Source organism: Schistocerca cancellata, chromosome 7 (assembly GCF_023864275.1).
Source record: "Schistocerca cancellata isolate TAMUIC-IGC-003103 chromosome 7, iqSchCanc2.1, whole genome shotgun sequence".
NCBI lineage: Eukaryota > Metazoa > Arthropoda > Insecta > Orthoptera > Acrididae > Schistocerca > Schistocerca cancellata.
The window spans coordinates 465,550,832-465,570,405 of NC_064632.1; the positions used below are offsets into that span (position 1 = coordinate 465,550,832).

The following is a 19,574-nucleotide window of genomic DNA, read 5'->3' on the forward strand; positions in this document are numbered from 1 at the left end:
TTCTAAATGCGTTTCTACAGGTATTCTTTATTAAAGACGTCGAAAATCCGGTGCTGTAATGTCTCGCCTTAAACGTTGGAACAACGTTCTGCTCTTCGAAGATTACAGTTTGGGACTGACAGTGACTGTTATGAATATCAACTGAAACAGTAAATTACTGTATCCAGTCATATTTATTAAACCATGCTTCTTCAGCAAATAATGTCCCACAAAACATTTTTCTAAGAATATTTTTATTCTTAATAGTTACCACTTGTGATAACATCACGCAAAATTTACTTTACATGTGTAAGTAGGCTGTTTATGTTTTCTTTATGTAAGTTTGCTGTTTATGTTTTTTATTGGCAACGTTACATAGCACTCTAGATGAAAATCACTGGCTGTGCTGTGTGCAGTATGTCGCTAGTTTGCATTGTTGCCTGCCATTGTTGTCATGAACTGCTATAGCTGGATGTGAACAGCGCGTAGCGCTGGGCAGTTGGAGGTGAGCCGCCAGCAGTGGTGGACGTGGGGAGAGAGATGGCGGAGTTTTGATAATCTGTAAGACTGAATGTCAATTATGAATATTAAGGTAAATACATTGTTTGTTCTCTATTAATATCTTTCATTTGCTAACTATCCCTATCAGTAGTTAGTACCTTCAGTAGTTTGAATCTTTTATTTAGCTGGCAGTAGTGGCACTCGCTGTATTGCAGTAGTCCGAGCAGCGAAGATTTTTGTGAGGTAAGTGATTTGTGAAAGGTATAGTTTAATGTTTGTCAGGGCCATTCTTTTGCAGGGATTTTTGATAGTCAGATTGCGTTGCGCTAAAATTATTGTGTGCCAGGTTAAGCATAGTCTTGTATAATTGTTCTAAGTGGACGTTTCACATGTAAAATTAGTTCAAAGGGAACGTTTCACATGTACTATTTTTCTGTATACTCTCCATCATGTTGCGTGGAATTACGCCAGCGTTATGTAAAGCATTGAAGTATTTCTCCCCTGTTGGTAAAGGCTTTTATCCATTGCTCGTAGTAGTCTTTTTTTTTCTTAGTTTGTCCCATGTAGAGAATCCTTATGTGGCACAAACACGTGGAGATCCGAGGGCACCATGTCTGGGCTACAGGGTGGATGTGTCAATGATGACCAACCCCCTTTGGCGAGTGTTCCCGAGTTCTGACACGTGTACACTGAGGTGACAAAAAATGTTCAAATGTGTGTGAAATCTTATGGGACATAACTGCTAAGATCATCAGTCCCTAAGCTTACACACTACTTAACCTAAATTATACTAAGGACAAACATACACACCCATGCCCGAGGGAGGACTCGAACCTCCGCCGGGACCATGAGGTGACAAGTCATGGGATAGCGATATGCACATACACAGATAGCGGCAGAATCGCCTGCACAATGCATAAAAGGGCTGTTCATTGGTGGAGCTTGCATTTGTACTCAGGTGATTAATGTGAAAAGGTGTCCGACGTGATTATGGTCGCTCGACGGTAATTAACAGACTTCGAACGCGGAATGGTAGTTGCAGCTAGACGCATGGGACATTCCATTTCGGAGATCGTTAGGGTATTCAGTATTCCGAGGTACACAGCGTTAACACTGTGCCGAGAATACCAAATTTCGAGTCGTTACCTCTCACCAAACACAAAGCAGTGGCCGACAGCTTTCACGTAACGACCGACAGCAGCGGCGGTTACACAGAGTTGCCACTGCAAGCAGACGACCAACACTGCGTGAAATAACCGTAGAAATCAGTGTGTAGCGTACGACGAAAGTATCCGCTAGTCTAGTGCGGGGAAACATGTTGTTAATGGGCTATGGCAACAGACAACTGATGCCAGTGCCTTTCCTAGCAGCACGACATCGTTTACAGCGCCTTTCCTGGTGACCGTATCGGTTGGACCCTAGACAACTGGAAAACCGTGTCCTGGCAAGATGAATCCCGATTTCAGTTGATAAGGCCGGCCGGGGTGGCCGAGCGGTTCTGCTGCTGCTACGGTCGAAGGTTCGAATCATGCCTCGGGCATGGATGTGTGTGATGTCCTTAGGTTAGTTAGGTTTAAGTAGTTCTAAGCTCTAGGGGACTGCTGACCTCAGAAGTTAAGTCTCATAGTGCTCAGAGCCATTTTTCAGTTGATAAGAGCTGATGACAATGTTCGAGTGTGGCGCAGACGCCACGGAGCGATGATGGACCCAACAAGGCACTGTGCAAGTTGATGGTGGCTCCATAATGGTGTGGAATGTGTTTACGTGGAATGGACTGGGTCTTCTAGACCATTTCAACTGATCATTGACTGGAAATGAGGCCATCTGCAGCCATTCGTGGACTTCATGTATCCAAATAACGATGGAATTTTTATGAATGAAAATGTGGCATGTCACCGGGCCGCAGTTGTTCGCGAGTGGTCTGAAGAACATTTTGGACAATTCGAGCGAATGATTTGGCCTCCCCGATTTCCCAACATGAATCCCATCCAATATTGGGACTTAATCAAGAGGTCAGTTTGTGCACAAAATCCTGCACCGGCAACAGTTTTGCAATTACGAACGGCTATAGACGCAGCATTATTCAATATTCCTGCGAGGAACTTCCACAGATTTGTTGAGTTCATGGCACGTCGAGCTGCTGCAGTAGCCGCGAAAAAGGAGGTCTGACAAGATATTGGGAGGCGTCCCACGACTTTTTGTCACCTCAGTGTATGCCTCTGAAGTACGAGGGGCGTTTGAAAAGTCCGTGCAAAAATAAAAACGACTTACGTGTTTGGGGTAAACCTTTTTTATTTTTCGACGTAATCTCCTTTTAGACTTACACACTTCGTCCAACACTGTTCTATGGCCGAGCGGTTCTATGCGCTACAGTCTGGAACCGCGCAACCGCTACGGTCGCAGGTTCGAATCCTGCCTCCGGCATGGATGTGTGTGATGTCCTTAGGTTAGTTAGGTTTAAGTAGTTCTAAGTTGTAGGGGACTGAAGACCTCAGCAGTTAAGTCCCATAGTGCTCAGACCGATTTTTGTACGCTGTTCTAATTTGTTGATCCCTCCCGAATAATAGGAATTGTCCAAGTCTGCAAAATAGCTATTTATTGCTGCAATCACCTACATCTACATCTACATATACACTCCGCAATCCACCATACGGTGCCTGGCGGAGGGCACCTCGTACCACAACTAGCAGCTTCTCTCCCTGTTCCACTCCCAAACAGAACGAGGGAAAAGTGACTGCCCATATGCCTCTGTACGAGCCCTAATCTCTCTTATCTTATCTTTGTGGTCTTCCCGCGAAATATAAGTTGGCGGCAGTAAAATTGTACTGCTGTCAGCCTCAAATGCTGGTTCTCTAAATTTCCTCAGAAGCGATTCACGAAAAGAATTCCTCCTTTCCTCTAGAGACTCCCACCCGAGTTCATAAAGCATTTCCGTAACACTCGCGTGATGATCAAACCTACCAGTAACAAATCTAGCAGCCCGCCTCTGAATTGCGCCCATTTCCTCCCCCAATCCGACATGATAGCGATCCCAAACGCTCGAGCACTACTCACGAATAGGTCGTATTAGTGTTTTATAAGCGCTCTCCTCTACAGATGAACCACATCTTCCCAAAATTCTACCAATGAACTACAGACGACTATCCACCTTCCCCACAACTGCCATTACATGCTTGTCCCACTTCATATCGCTCTGCAATGCTACGCGCAAATATTTAATCGACGTGACTGTGTCAAGCGCTACACTACTAATATAGTATTCAGACATTACATGATTATTTTTCCTATTCATCTGCATTAATTTACATTTATCTATATTTAGAGTTAGCCGCCATTCTTTACACCAATCACAAATCCTGTCCAAGTCATCTTGTATCCTCTTATAGTCACTCAACGACGACACCTCCCCGTACACCACAGCATCATCAGCAAACAGCCGCACATTGCTATCCACCCTATCCAAAAGACCATTTATGTAAACAGAAAACAACAGTGGACCTACCACACTTCCTTGGGGCACTCCAGATGATACCCTCACCTCCGATGAACACTCACCATCGAGGACAACGCACTGGGTTCTATTACTTGAGAAGTAAAATCTTTGTCCCGCCAGCCATTTATTCAAATTGTGGAATAAATAGTAGTCCGAGAGAGCCAAGTATGGAGAATAAGGGGGATGTGAAACTAGTTGGAATACTATTTCCATTAATTTTGCGACCGAAACTGCTTAGGTGTGTGCTGGTGCATTGACGTGATAGAAAAGGACTTTTTTGCGGTCCAATCGCCGGCGATTTTCTTGCAGCTCGGTTTTCGAACGGTCCAGTAACGATGAATAATATTTACTTGTAATGGTTTTACCCTTTTCCAGATAGTCGATGAGGATTCTCCCTTGCGAATCTCAAAAGACAGTCACCATAACCTTTCCAGACGAAGGAATGGTCTTCGCCTTTTTGATGCAGATTCTCCCTTGGTAACTCATTGTTTAGATTGTTGTTTGGTCTCAGTAGTATAGTAATGTCTCCGTGTTTCATCCACAGTGACGAAACGACACTTATAAAGTCCTGCGGATTCTTCCTGAACAGCTGCAAACCATCCTTGCAACACTTCACACTTCACGGCAATCGCGGAACCCATCTTGCGGATAGCTTTCTCATGTCCAAATGTTTATGCAAAATATTATGTACCCCTTCATTCGAGATACCCACAGCACTAGCAATCTCACGCTCCTTAACTGTTCTGTCATCCATTACCATATCATGGATTTTATCAATGATTTCTGGAGTCGTAACCTCCACAGGGCGTCCAGAACGTTCAGCATCACTTGTGCCCATATGGCCACTCCGAAAATTTTGAAACCACTTATAAACTGCTCTAATCGAAGGTGCAGAGTCAGCGTAATGTTTATCAAGCTTCTCTTTAGTCTCCTGACGCATTTTGCCTTTCATAAAGTAATGATTAATCACCACACAAAATTCTTTTTCGTCCATTTTTTGACAATCACTCGACTTCCTTGATTCACACGAATGCCAAACACAAAGAAATAGACCAATATGGCTGAAACTTGGTGTGCGTTCTTTACAAATATGCTACTAACTAAACATGACCTCGATACGCGCCGGTGGTGCTATCTCTCGGATTGTGCACAGACTTTTCAAACGCCCCTCGTAACAGGTGCCCCTTCTGGCAGCACGTCTATGAAAATGACACTATCAATGTCTCATAAGACTGTCATCATAACTTTGACATCGGAGAGAGGTTCCTTGAATATCGTCATTTCTGGTGATTGTGTGTGGTGCCATTTCAGTGACTCCGTTTCTGGCACGAAGTGATACACCCCGGTTTCATAACCTGTAATGATCTGCGACAGAAAGTCCTCTCTATTGATCTCAAACTCCTCTTACATTTTAGATGGAATGGTTTTTCTTCATAAAACTTGTGGCTTGTTGTGAGCATTCGTGGAACCGAACTTGAACACGAGTTAGAGCCAAGACTCTGTCATTGCACACACACTTCGCACCAATAGCTGCAGAACCAGTTGTGATGCACCTGCGTGCGTGAATAATGGCATCTGCGCGATTCACCATGTTGGGAGCAGGAGCTGTGTGTGGTAGACGTCGCGAACGTGAACAATCATGCAGCTCAAATGCTGCTCTTCCTGGTTCTATAACTTTCTTCACTCATTGCCCAACAGTACCGTTACCATTACTATAACTGCAACTTTCATCTACATCTACGTGACTACTCTGCAATTCACACTTAAGTGCTTGGCAGAGCTTTCATTGAGCCACCTTCAGACTATTTCTCTACCGTTCCACTTTCAAACAGCACGCAGGAAAAACGAACATTTAGTTCTTTCCGTGCAAGCTCTGATTTCTTTTATTTTATTGTGATAGGTATTTCTTCCTTTGTAGGTTGGCGTCAACAAAATATTTTCAAATTCGTATGAGAAAGCTGATGATTGAAATTTCATGAAAAAATCTGCTGCAAAGAAAAAAGGCCTTGATGTTAATGATTGCCACCACAACGTACATATCATATCCGTGATACTGTCTTCATAGTTTCGCTTGAAAGTTCTCTTTAAATAATAAAAATAATAAGAGCTGTGCCGAAGTAATACTGAATCGTAATAGAAAACTGAACTGTTGCAATGACAAGGAAAAGCTGCACTGTAATAATAATTAATTGTCGTAATGTAAAGGGAAGTCTTTCATACTGTAAAAGTTAACAAGTACTTGAATAGTATAAACTGACTGAATAATGAACTTCGACGTAAAACCTACGATAATTACTTTTGCAAAACTGATCACTGAGTCCAGAACTAAAACTGATATGGAACACATAAAAACCTAACTGTCTCTGAATGACATAGGTTGGGCCTAACTGAATAAAAAAATATCAAAATATTTAGTCCTTACCTCTATTCTGCGCAGATCGGGATAATGCGTTGCAGTACTGCTCTGCCTGGCGCGCCGCTGTGCTAAAGCTGAAAATTTCTGTATCTGCACAGAGACACTCGTGAGGTGCAATGAGTTTTCTGTTAGTTGCAGATCGAAGTGTTTTCGGAACGCTCTTGGTTCCTTTTTACTTTTGAAAAAAATTTTAATCAATTAAAAATTTTAAGAGAAAGGTGAACAATGGCGCTGCAATAATAAAAGAAAATTCCTCTTCACCTAAATAAAAGATTCCGTTACTCGTCCTACACCCAGCTAACCACTGTCTGCTACTTCGTCTATGCGCACACCAAAGATAATAATCTGACTTCTGCGATACAGCTTTACAACATCGCTGCTCGCTAACAGTCGATTCAGATACCAAAATTATACATGATACCTATCACGCGGTGTTACAAAACGAACTGCCCTTGTTTGTTTTCGACGTCCTCCGTCAATCTTATCTGGTGAGGATGCCTTACTCCGCAGCGAGACTCCAGAAGAGCACGGAGAAGCGAAGTGTGGGATGTCTCTTTAGTAGATCTGTTGCATCTCCTAATGTGTTCTGCCACTAAAATGCAGTCTCTGGTTCGCCTTCCACACAGCATTTTCTATGTGATCCTTCCCAGAATTCAATTAGAGCAATTTGCTTGTAACCAGTATCTTCCGCAGACGCTATTTTGATGGTTCACTAGGGCTCTCTCATCTGTGGGCATTGTTCGAAACTTCGCAACGTGCAGAACAAAGGTGAATTCTGAAACACCTAAAAGGACATTTTCCGAGATACGAGGGTTGTCCAGAAAGTACACTACTGACCATTAAAATTGCTATATCACGAAGATGACGTGCTACAGACTCGAAATTTAACCAGCAAGAAGAAGATGCTGCGATATGCAAATAATTAGCTTTTCAGAGCACTCACATAAGGTTGGCGCCGGTAGCGACACCTACAACATGCTGACATGAGGAAAGTTTCCAACAGATTTCTCATACACAAACAGCAGTTGACTGGCGTTGCCTGGTGAAACGTTGTTGTGATGCCTCGTGTAAGGAGGAGAAATGCGTACCATCACGTTTCAGACTTTGATAAAGGTCGGATTGTAGCCTATCGCCATTTCGGTTTACCGTATCGCGGCATTGCTGCTCGAGTTGGTCGAGATCCAATGACTGTTAACAGAATATGGAATCGATGGCTTCAAGAGGCTAATACGAAACGCCGTGCTGGATACCAACGGCCTCGTATCACTAGCAGTCGAGTTGACAGGCATCTTATCCGCATGGCCGTAACGGATCGTGCAGCCACGTCTCGATCCCTGAGTCAATAGATGGCGACGTTTGCAAGACAACAACCATCTGCACGAACAGTTCGACGACGTTTGCAGCAGCACGGACTATCAGCTCGGAGACCATGGCTGCGGTTACCCTTGACGCTGCATCACAGACAGGAGCGCCTGCGATGGTGTACTCAACGACGAACTTGGGTGCACGAATGGAAAAACGTCATTTTTTCGGATGAATCCAGGTTCTGTTTACAGCACCATGATGGTCGCATCCGTGTTTGGCGACATCGCGGTGAACGCACATTGGAAGCGTGTATTCGTCATCGCCATACTGGCGTATCACCCAGCGTGATGGTATGGGTGCGATTGGTTACACGTCTCGGTCACCTCTTGTTCCCATTGACGGCACTTTGAACAGTGGACGTTACATTTCATATGTGTTACGACCCGTGGCTCTGCCCTTCATTCGATCCCTGCGAAACCCTACATTTCAGCAGGATAATGCACGAACGCATGTTGCAGGTCCTGTACGGGCCTTTCTGGATACAGAAAATGTTCACCTGCTACCCTGGCCAGCACATTCTCCAGATCTCTCACCAATTGAAAACGTCTGGTCAATGGTGGCCGAGCAACTGGCTTCACAATACGCCAGTTACAATACTCTTGATGAACTGTGGTATCGTGTTGAAGCTGCATGGGCAGCTGTACCTGTACACGCCATCCAAGCTCTGTTTGACTCAATGCCCAGGCGTATCAAGGCCTTTATTACGGCCAGAGGTGGTTCTTCTGGGTACTGATTTCTCAGGATCTGTGCACCCAAATTGCGTGAAAATGTAATCACATGTCAGTTCTAATATAATATATTTGTCCAATGAATCCCCTTTTATCATCTGCATTTTGGTGTAGCAATTTTAATGGCCAGTAGTGTAATAAGTTCCGATTGCTCGCGAAATGCAAACCACAGTGAAAATCATAAAAGTTTTATCTGCAGCAGTTAGCTACACCTTCCAGCTGCCCCTCTAGACAGTCGCCGGTCCGAATCAGCCATTCGTCTCAGCGTTGTAGCAAGTTTCCAATATCCTCGTCACAGAAGGCTACTAAATCAGACAAAAATCTCTCGGCAGGTTCCCATACTTGCCGGGAGACAGTATTTTCTTGGCATCTGTCGGCGCTCACTGTGCGCTCGTAACTGCAAAGTGCGGCGCGACGCTATCGTCGGACTACTACAGACACTCCCCAGTACGTCTGAGCAAAGCTTCATCGGATTTTCAATGTGTTTTTCATTTCAGGACTTATCTGAACTTAGTTTCTGGACACCCCTAGTTGTCAACGGCTGTAAAATAAAATAACTTGTAGCGCCGTCTTTCAGTGGCCACGACTAGGCCGGCTGCTGTGGCCGTCGATTCTAGGCGCTTCAGTCCAGAACCGCGCGACTGCTACGGTCGCAGGTTCGAATCCTGCCTCGGGCATGGATGTGTGTGATGTCCTTAGGTTAGTTAGGTTTAAGTAGTTCTAAGTTCAAGGAGACTGATGACCTCAGATGTTAAGTCTCTTAGTGCTCAGAGCCATGTGAACCATTTGAGCCACGACTAGAAAAGCAATCTGCGACCAATGAAAGACACGGCGACAAGTTATCCAAAAGTCATAGATACGAGGTGACTTGAAAAATAGTTACACATTACTATGACAGGCCACGTAGCTTTTACTGAACTCTGCTTTACACGTCAAGGTGACACAGATGCATGATACTGTTTTTCAACATAGTCACGGAGTCTGTGAACAACTGTCGGAATGTTCTACATTCGTTCAGTTCCTCAACGTTAGAAATCACAGGGTCATTCGACAACTATGGTGTGAACATGCTCATCGTTGGAAAATCTGACCCCCCCCCCCCCCCCTCCTCTCCCTCCATGTTCTTTCATTTTCCCGATTGTATGGACATCGTCGGCTGTGCTTGATGTCAAATGTGTGTGAAATCTCATAGGACTTAACTGCTAAGGTCATCAGTCCCTAAGCTTACACACTACAGAACCTAAATTATCCTAAAGACAAACACACACGCCCATGCCCGAGGGAGGACTCGAACCTCCGCCGGGACCAGCCGCACAGTCCATGACTGCAGCGCCTTAGACCGCTCGGCTAATCCCGCTTGGCTGTGCTTGATGTCGCTGGCCTTTCTTCCTGCTCAGCATCATGTGCGTCTGTGCAGCCTTGGTCAGATTGTTGGCACCATTTCACTATGGTGCGGTTAAAATAAGTTGCGACTTTTGACAGTTTAGACGGTGCGAGTGGAGGGAAGCGTAGTTGGCAGCACGTGCTAGGCGCGTTAGCAGGTGACCATAGCATAATGCCAGGCCTGCTCCGAGCGGAAGCTGTCGCGCTCACTTCACTGCGTCAACAGCAAGCCGCCCACACCGACCGATCTGCGATCTTTCTGAAACGATTTTAAAGATACAATTCGGTAATAAACCCTCATTCCAGCACATGTAGTTTAATTCGTTAGCTTCATGATGAACCGCTTATCATTTCGTTAATGGTCATAGTGATTGTGATAGGTAAACTACTGCAAGAAATTCTTAGTTTGCAGTGAAAAATGGGTATCGCTATGAGTTTGTGTTTGGTACGTCTTAGGTTACATGTTGCTGCGTATTAAGTGTAGATAATACATTGAATTATTCTTTAAACTTGGAAGGATATCGCTATCTTTTTCCAGTCTCGAGAAAATGGAATGTATGTAAAGAGCGCCGTAACGAACTCTTACGCCAGTGAAAAAACTAGAACGAAATATTCATAAATTCTTCGTATCTCATGAATGGTCTGAGATATCGAAATAAGAATTAGGCGAATGATAGAGCGCAAAGACAAGAGTGTTTTGCCATACGATTAATATGCGAAACTTCCATCTCTACCGTGGTATTCAAGCAACTACAGACTTTTTCATTGAAATAATATAAGTATTAAGGGCCATAGATAGCTGGTGAAACGAGAGCAGCTGTGGGTTTGGTAACAAAATAAGCGAAGAAGTTACAAGATTTTTTTATACTGAGGATGGGCTGTTTCGTAAATTACTGACCCGACTTTCACTCAGTTGTTAATTTAATAACGTATTATTTCAGGAATCTGTCACAATTTCAACTGCGTTGGAGTGTTGGTGAGATGAATAGATCTAAACTGTGCTGTGTTTTGACAAAAGAAGCGGATTTTAGTATGGCAACAAGAGAAGTTACGAATTTCTCAAAACTCGTCACAGTCCTTCATGAATCAATGCCTCCTCAACTACCTTTTTGGTATGACTGACAACTCAAGACCATTCCTGTGGTACAACATATGCAGTGGCTTCTTTTGTCAGCATTTCAACCTCAGTAAGCATAAACTTGTTGTTTTTCGCCACATTTCTTTCCACCGAGGCCCATATACTGTGTCGGATTTAAATGAGCTTGATATGTATGCAGCCTGATTAAACTATTCCCTTTAGCCAGTTGCCGGCCGCTGTGGCCGAGCCGTTCCAGGCGCTTCAGTCTGGGACCGCGCGACCGCTACGGTCGCAGGTTCGAATCCCGCCTCGGGCATGGATGTGTGTGATGTCCTTAGGTTAGTTAGGTTTAAGTAGTTCTAAGTCTAGGGGACTGATGACCTCCGATGTTGAATCCCATAGTGCTCAGAGCCATTTTAACCATTTGAACCTTTAGCCAGTTTGTCGACCTGATGGCGTGAAGTTTTGGCTTCTACAGCACTACAAATTCCATTAACTTCGCCTTATACACACTAGGTTCAACTTTATCTCATGCAACATTTCCTCTACTGCGGTGGTGGTGGTGATTAGTGTTTAACGTCCCGTCGACAACGAGGTCATTAGAGACGGAGCGCAAGCTCGGGTTACGGAAGGATGTGGAAGGAAATCGGCCGTGCCCTTTCAAAGGAACCATCTCGGCATTTACCTGAAACGATTTAGGGAAATCACGGAAAACCTAAATCAGGATGGCCGGAGACGGGATTGAACCGTCGTCCTCCCGAATGCGAGTCCAGTGTGCTAACCACTGCGCCACCTGGCTCGGTCCTCTACTGCATTGTTGGAGCTTTATGCGTAACAACAGAGTGGTATGGCGGTTTGCCCATTAGTATCGCAAAATTCTGAGGAATGTTTTGCAGCAGAACGCTATCTCCCAAGACGATTAACGTGTTCTTGGACGACACTTTCATTGCAACTCTCGTATTCAGATGCACTGCACTGTTGTTATTAATGCAACGCCAACACAAAACACTTGTTCACAATACCTGGGCGTCTACAGAACACTTCAATGACAGAAAATACGACTTCAAGACGAGAGCTGACGAACATTTGATGCATACATTGAGTGACACCATGTGGTAGTGTTTATTCGTGGTGTGGCAACAGTGGCGCTTTACCAGCCTAACCGCTGGCGGCGTGATAGGGAAAATCGGCTCGCCACTGGTGCTACCTGGGCAACGGCGTCACGTCCCCTTTGTGCTCAGACAAACGTCGAAAGTGACAACTAATTTTAAACACATTACAAGGCTGGACGCGACATTGCATTTGCTCCGTGTCCCACCAGAATTTCACGGTAAATCTGTGCGCAGTTTATACATTTTGCTCAAAAGATTCTTACTGTCCCGCGTAGTACAGTTCGAGTACCTTTCCGTTTGCCACGGCATTTCCCTTGCACGCTATGATGCACCTGTTACCCATACTGTAGCAGGACTGTGTCTACAGGAAATACAGAAAAAGTACTCTCTTCTGACAATGCACCCCTCAGGTTACACAATGGTCTTAGCATCTGAAGTCTCCAAGTACAATACACCAATGTCAATCATATCATAATATTAATACGTGAGCACGAAAACTGAAGTACCGATTTCAATATTAATTGTACAAAGAGGCCAATGATCTTCATATAATTCGAAAGGTACTTTGCCATAGATGTGCACAAAGAAACAGTTACTTGTGTATGTAGCCATTAAGAGTGGTAAGAGGAAGTAGAAGCTTTCACTCTTATTACACTGATGTTACATTAAAATCTACAATACCTGACCATCGAAAATTGAAGAGCTTTCAACCTCTGCCCTGTACAGAAATGACGCACGAAAGTAACAACATTTCATGAAATCGCATTCTAGGGACTTTCATGTTTACATGGTTCATTTGCAATAAAACATGCATATTGGCCTGCCGCAGTGGCTGTGCGGTTCTAGGCGCTACAGTTTGAAGCCGAGCGACCGCTACGGTCGCAGGTTCGAATCCTGCCTCGGGCATGGATGTGTGTGATGTCCTGATGATGTTAGGTTTGATTAGTTCTAAGTTCTAGGCGACTGATGACCTCAGAAGTTAAGTCGCATAGTGCTCAGAGCCTTTTGAACCGTGCATATTGGGGAGCTACAATGCGACAACAGCAGTGAAAATCAGCATATCGTTATAAGAAAGTCCGTAAATAACGTTGTATATTGGTGTCGTTATTCCGCTTTCTTTCCTGTAAGAGTAACTGTTTGGTCATTTGCTACGATTACCGAAAAATCTGAAGCAAGTTTTTAATTTTTAATTCGGTTTGAATAACAACTTCCGACTTTCCTTATCATGCAGAAATTATATATGTTTTAGGGTATGCTTTGAAGTAGAATGGAAACTGGATGGACACAATTTTTGCATATTGAAAGTAACAGCAATGTGGACATTCATCATCGTGGTACATCTACTTTATTTAACGATCCTAATATTAATATGTGAGCATCGAAAATTAAAGTAACGATTTTAAAATTAGTTATACAAGGAGGCCAATGAAACTTATATGATTCGAAACGAACTTAGGCGTAGATGTGTACAAAAGAAAAAAATCGTGTGTATCATAGCCTTTAGGAAAGGTAAAAGGAAGTACGCGCACACATACACGTGAGAAGAAATTGTGTCTCTGACAATGCTACCAACTTTTATCACGCGTAATGATTAGGTGCTATGGTAGAAACGACACACCAAAGTAACATTTCGTGAAGTTGCATTCTAGGAACGTACATGTTTAAATGTTACAGATAATCCACTTGCAGCAAAATGCGCATACCGGACAGCTACAATGCCGCAACTGTATGCCATTGATGTTGCCAACAGTGGTAAACGAAACGTAGTGATGAAGCCGTCGGGGGCAATAAACGTTGTTTAATAGCACCGTTTTTTCGCTCACTTTAATCTAAGAATAAATGGAACTAACTCTGTGTTCCTTTGCCGCCGTCACCACAAAATTTAGTGTGTTCCCAATTTTAAGTATCTTCATTTTGAGTAGCTACGTCCCTTATTATATGCAAACTGTTTGTTTTAGGTTGTGGCTCGAGGAAGAACAGTAATGAGCCGGAATGAATGACGAAGAGCTAGAGAGACACAATTTTTGCGCAGGGAAAGTAATAGGAATAGTGCAGATGTTGGTTCAAATGGCTCTGAGCATTATGCGACTTAACTAATGAGGTCATCAGTCGCCTAGAACATAGAACTAATCAAACCTAACTAACCTAAGGACATCACACACATCCATACCCGAGGCAGGATTCGAACCTACGACCGTAGCGGTCACTCGGCTCCAGACTGTAGCGCCTAGAACCGCACGGCCACTCCGGCCGGCTGCAGATGTTGATAACGATAATTCTTTTGTCGTTCTGAAAGATACATTTAAATGTGCACTGAACATAATTCCTAATGATTTTGAGAACTGTAATTGCGATTTGATGAATTAACAGTGCATATTTGTAATGCGAATCATTTCGCGTCTGAGGTGACTTCACGCAATACAATAGCATTCACATTGTGTTGCCATAACGGGAAAGTTAATTTGGCGTCATTGACACAAAATTTATTTTTCAACGTAGTGTATCAAAGGCTACCTTCAAATGATCGAACAATTATAGAGAAATCAAAGAATTAATTCAAGAGTACACGTAAGTGCAAAGTAGCATTTGCCACGGATCACTTCTGGGACTAAAATTTCAGGTCAGGTCCACCGACGCTATTGGTCGTATTTCGATCACAGGCGATACTAGTTTATATAAAACCACGAGATGACAGAGGTAAATAGCTTCGAAACGCGTTGTGGAAAAAAGAATGATACTCCGGTAGGAAGTTGTTGTATGTGTGGCCAGTTAAACGAGTAGGCAGAATGTACGGTCCTCCTACTAAGTTATCGTCCGCAATGCCTACCCAAACATTAATGGAAAACTTTTCTTGGCAGGTGTGTGTTATTGTGCTGCGTAGGTTTCCATGAGCCCACAGATGAGAACTATGGATGATCAACATACTCAGTGGCATAAAGGTAGTCTCATCAGTAAATAAAACATCTGCAGAGAAGGTTTCATTGGCTACAGTCTGCTGTAGGTACCAACGAGCAAAGTTGAGACTTCGAAGATAATCGTCAGGGATCATTGCTCGCACTCTCTGTAAATGATACGGGTGCATTCTGTCTTTATTTAAAGTCCTTAGAACACTTTGATGGCTCACACCCAATGCACGTCCTACAGCTCTTGAGCTTGAAGAAGGATTATCCTTTACAGTGTTTAGTATTTTTTCTTCGACTGCAGGAGTTCTGCGATATCTCGCAATGCCTGTTCCACGCCTGGAAGCATAAAACTATCCACTCGTGCGTAATTCCCGATGAAGACACTCGAATGGCCGGCCGCGGTGGTCTAGCGGTTCTGGCGCTGCAGTCCGGAACCGCGGGACTGCTACGGTCGCAGGTTCGAATCCTGCCTCGGGCATGGGTGTGTGTGATGTCCTTAGGTTAGTTAGGTTTAAGTAGTTCTAAGTTCTAGGGGACTTATGACCTAAGATGTTGAGTCCCATAGTGCTCAGAGCCATTTGAACCATTTTTTTGAACACTCGAATGTTCGGCGATCCGGTTGATTCCTATCCGGTAGTCGCTCCCTGTACATCCTTTGAGCAGCTAGTCCATTTCCTTATGGATCCCCATACATGTCGGCCAGCTCTGCATTGACAAAACGATGCATACTGCTCGAGATCTGGGCGGGAAATGATGAATCCAGCAAGCGAAGCACTTTTGTACGCCGCAGTCATCAGCGCTCCCTACTGGCTCAAGGCGGCATTACCGCATACACATTCATACACGACATCTGCTTATTTCGGTCTCCTCTACCTGTTGTTGTCGTTGTTGTTGTGGTCTTCAGTCCTGAGACTGGTTTGCTGCAGCTCTCCATGCTACTCTATCCTGTGCAAGCTTCTTCATCTCCCAGTACCTACTGCAACCTACATCCTTCTGAATCTGCTTAGTGTATTCATTTCTTGGTCTCCCCCTACAATTTTTACCCTCCACGCTGCCCTCCAGTACTAAATTGGTGATCCCTTGATGCCTCAGAACATGTCCTACCAACCGATCCCTTCTTCTGGTCAAGTTGTGCCACAAACTTCTCTTCTCCCCAATCCTATTCAATACTTCCTCATCAGTTACGTGATCTACCCATCTAATCTTCAGCATTCTTCTGTAGCACCACATTTCGAAAGCTTCTATTCTCTTCTTGTCCAAACTATTTACCGTCCATGTTTCGCTTCCATACATGGCTACACTCCATACAAATACTTTCAGAAATGACTTCCTGACACTTAAATCTATACTCGATGTTAACAAATTTCTCTTCTTCAGAAACGCTTTCCTTGCCATTGCCAGTCTACATTTTATATCCTCTCTACTTCGACCGTCATCAGTTATTTTGCTCCCCAAATTGCAAAACTCCTTTACTACTCTAAGTGTCTCATTTCCTAATCTAATACCCTCAACATCACCCGACTTAATTCGACTACATTCCATTATCCTCGTTTTGCTTTTGTTGATGTTCATCTTATATCCTCCCCTCAAGACACCATCCATTCCGTTCAACTGCTCTTCCAAGTCTTTTGCTGTCTCTGACAGAATTACAATGTCATCGGCGAACCTCAAAGTTTTTATTTCTTCTCCATGGATTTTAATACCTACTCCGAATTTTTCTTTTGTTTCCTTTACTGCTTGCTCAATATACAGATTGAATAACATCGGGGAGAGACTACAACCCTGTCTCACTCCCTTCCCAACCACTGCTTCCGTTTCATGTCCCTCGACTCTTATAACTGCCATCTGGTTTCTATACAAATTGTAAATAGCCTTTCGCTCCCTGTATTTTACCCCTGCCACCTTTAGTCCTCTACCTACTGTTATATTTTTGACGTATAGTTTAGGACCACCCTCTATGTTTTGTACACTGTCACATGGCTAACGTCTTTGGAACGAACCGTAATAGGGAGCTGGAGATTCTTGACTGTATGGTGAGCCTAGTGCCCAGTATTACATGCGGTACACTGCGTTTATACAGAACTCTTTTTACGAGTACGATCAATCTTTTACATGCAAATAGCAGTTTCTTAAGCTAACATGTGTGGTAGTTATTTTTTGAGTGCTAAAATACAATAAACCAGTTGTAGCATGTTGCCTTTCGGTTAAGGACCAGTGGTCTGTTATCACCGGATGCCAAGACAGAGCTGGTTTACCTACGAGACATGAGAGCCGCCTGGTTGGAGAAGCTAGTCACGCCTCTTCCTGCCGCCGACCTGCTTCCCCCTTTCAGACAACGGGGCGGCCGCAATTTGCGGAACTTGATTTGCAAGTCAACCACTTAGCGGACCGCGTTTTCGTCGTAATGGCCACTCGAGGGTTTAGGATGTGGCAGGGCGACGCGTAGCTACAGTTCGCAACCGGTCCGATGCAAGCCAAGATTACGGTTTAACGTCCCGTCCGGGAAGATGTTATTAGGGATGGAGTACGGGATCGGATTGGATAAGGTTGGGGAAGGAAATCGGTCACATCCTTTCGGCCGGCATTCGCGTTAACCGAGTCAATAAAACTACGGAAACCTAGACTGCGTGTCTAGACGGGAATGACAAATACGTTGCACTCGGATGTCCGACAATTCCCGCAGATTATAATCAGTAAATTTCATTCTTTTTTTCCACAACTGGTTTCGAAGGTATTTACCTCTGTCATCTCGCGGATTTACATAAACTACTATCGCCTGTGATCGAAATACGACCAACTGCGTCGGTGGACCTGACCTGTGATAGCATGTTCAAATGGCTCTGAGCACTATGGGACATAACTTCTGAGGTCATCAGTCCCATAGAACTTAGAACTACTTAAACCTAACTAACCTAAGGACATCACACACATCGATGCTCGAGGCAGCATTCGAACCTGCGACCGTAGCGATCGCGCGGTTCCAGACTGTAGCGCCTAGAACCGCTCGGCCACCCCGGCCGGCTGATAGCGTGTCGTGTATCTTAAAGTATCTGAAATTTTAGTCGCAGAACTGATCCGTGGCAAAACCTGCATTGCACTTACGTGTACTCTTGAAATAATTCTTTGATTTCTCTTTAATTGTTCGATCATTTGAACGTAGCCTTTGATACACTACGTTGAAAAATAAATTTTGTGTCAATGGTGGCAAAACAACTTTTCCGTTATGACAGCACAATGTGAATGCTGTGCGCGACTGCTACGGTCGCAGGTTCGAATCCTGCCTAGGGCATGGATGTGTGTGATGTCATTAGGTTAGTTAGGTTTAAGTAATTCTAAGTTCTAGGGGACTGATGAACACAGTAGTTAAGTCCCATAGGCTCAGAGCCATTTGAACCATTTTTTTTTTTTTTTTGAATGCTGTTGTATTGCGTGAAGTCACCTCAGACGCGAAATGATTCGCATTACAAAATCTGCACTGTAAATTCATCAAACCGCAATTACATTTCTCGAAATCATTAAGAATTATGTTCAGTGCACATTTAAATGTATCTTTCAGAACGACAATAGAATAATCGTTATCAACATCTGCATTATTTCTAATGCTTTCTCTGCGCAAAAATTGTGTCTCTCTAGCTCCTCGTCTTTCATTCCAGCCCATTACTGTTCTTCCTCGAGCCGCAGCCTAAAACAAACGGTTTGCTTATAATGAGGGACGTAGCTACTCAAAATGAAGATACTTAAAATTGGGAACACACTAAATTTTGTGGTGACGGCGGCAAATGAAAACAGAGTTAGTTCCGTTTACTCCTAGACTAAAGTAAGCGAAAAAACGACGCTAATAAACAAGGTTTGTTGTCCGCGACGGCTTCGTTACTATGTTTCGTTTACCACTGTTGACAACATCAACGACGTACAGTTGCGGCATTGTAGCTGTCCGGTATGCGTGTGTTGCTGCAAGTGAATTATCTGTAACATTTAAACATGTACGTCCCTAGAATGCAACTTCACGAAATATTGTTACTTTCATGTGTCGTTTCTACCATAGCACCTGATCATTATGCGTGATAAAAGTTGGTAGAATAATCTGAGACAAAGGAAAATTTCTCTCATGTGTATGTGTGCGCGTACTTCCTTTTACCTCTCCTAATGACTGTGTATACATACGATTGCCTGAACTTCTGAACGATGTTCCTCTAAGCTGTCCGCAGACGAATGCGGTTCCAGCATGATGGAGCCCAAGCTCATTTCAATCGAAACGTCAGAAATCACCTGGACTCTGTCTACGGCCAGCAGTCGATAGGACGGGACGGTCCAGTTCTCTGGCCATCGCGTTCTCCCGATTTAATTTGCGCGGATCTTTTCTTGTGGGATCATTTGAAAAGCCTGGTGTACGAGAGTCTGATCACATCTGAAGAAGATCTAGTGCCTCGCGTGTCTGTTACTGCGGCACATGTGATCCACATGCCTGACGTCTTTTCTAATGGACGTCGATCCATGCGCCGTCGCTGTGAATCGTGTACCGCTGTTGGTGGCCGCTCTTTCGAGCACCTCTTGTAAATAGTTCATAAGTTTCTGATGTCAGTTGTTTGTACATGTCTTCCAGTTTCCTGTGATTC

The 19,574-nt window shown here is 44.0% G+C and overlaps 1 non-coding gene across 1 annotated transcript; it reads right to left on the reverse strand.

The window, feature by feature from the left end:
• Positions 1-11,669: 11,669 nt before the first annotated feature.
• Positions 11,670-11,742, reverse strand: Trnaa-cgc (transfer RNA alanine (anticodon CGC)). Its single transcript has one exon. It is a non-coding gene; the product is annotated as a tRNA-Ala (tRNA).
• Between the last annotated feature and the right edge of the window lie 7,832 nt (positions 11,743-19,574).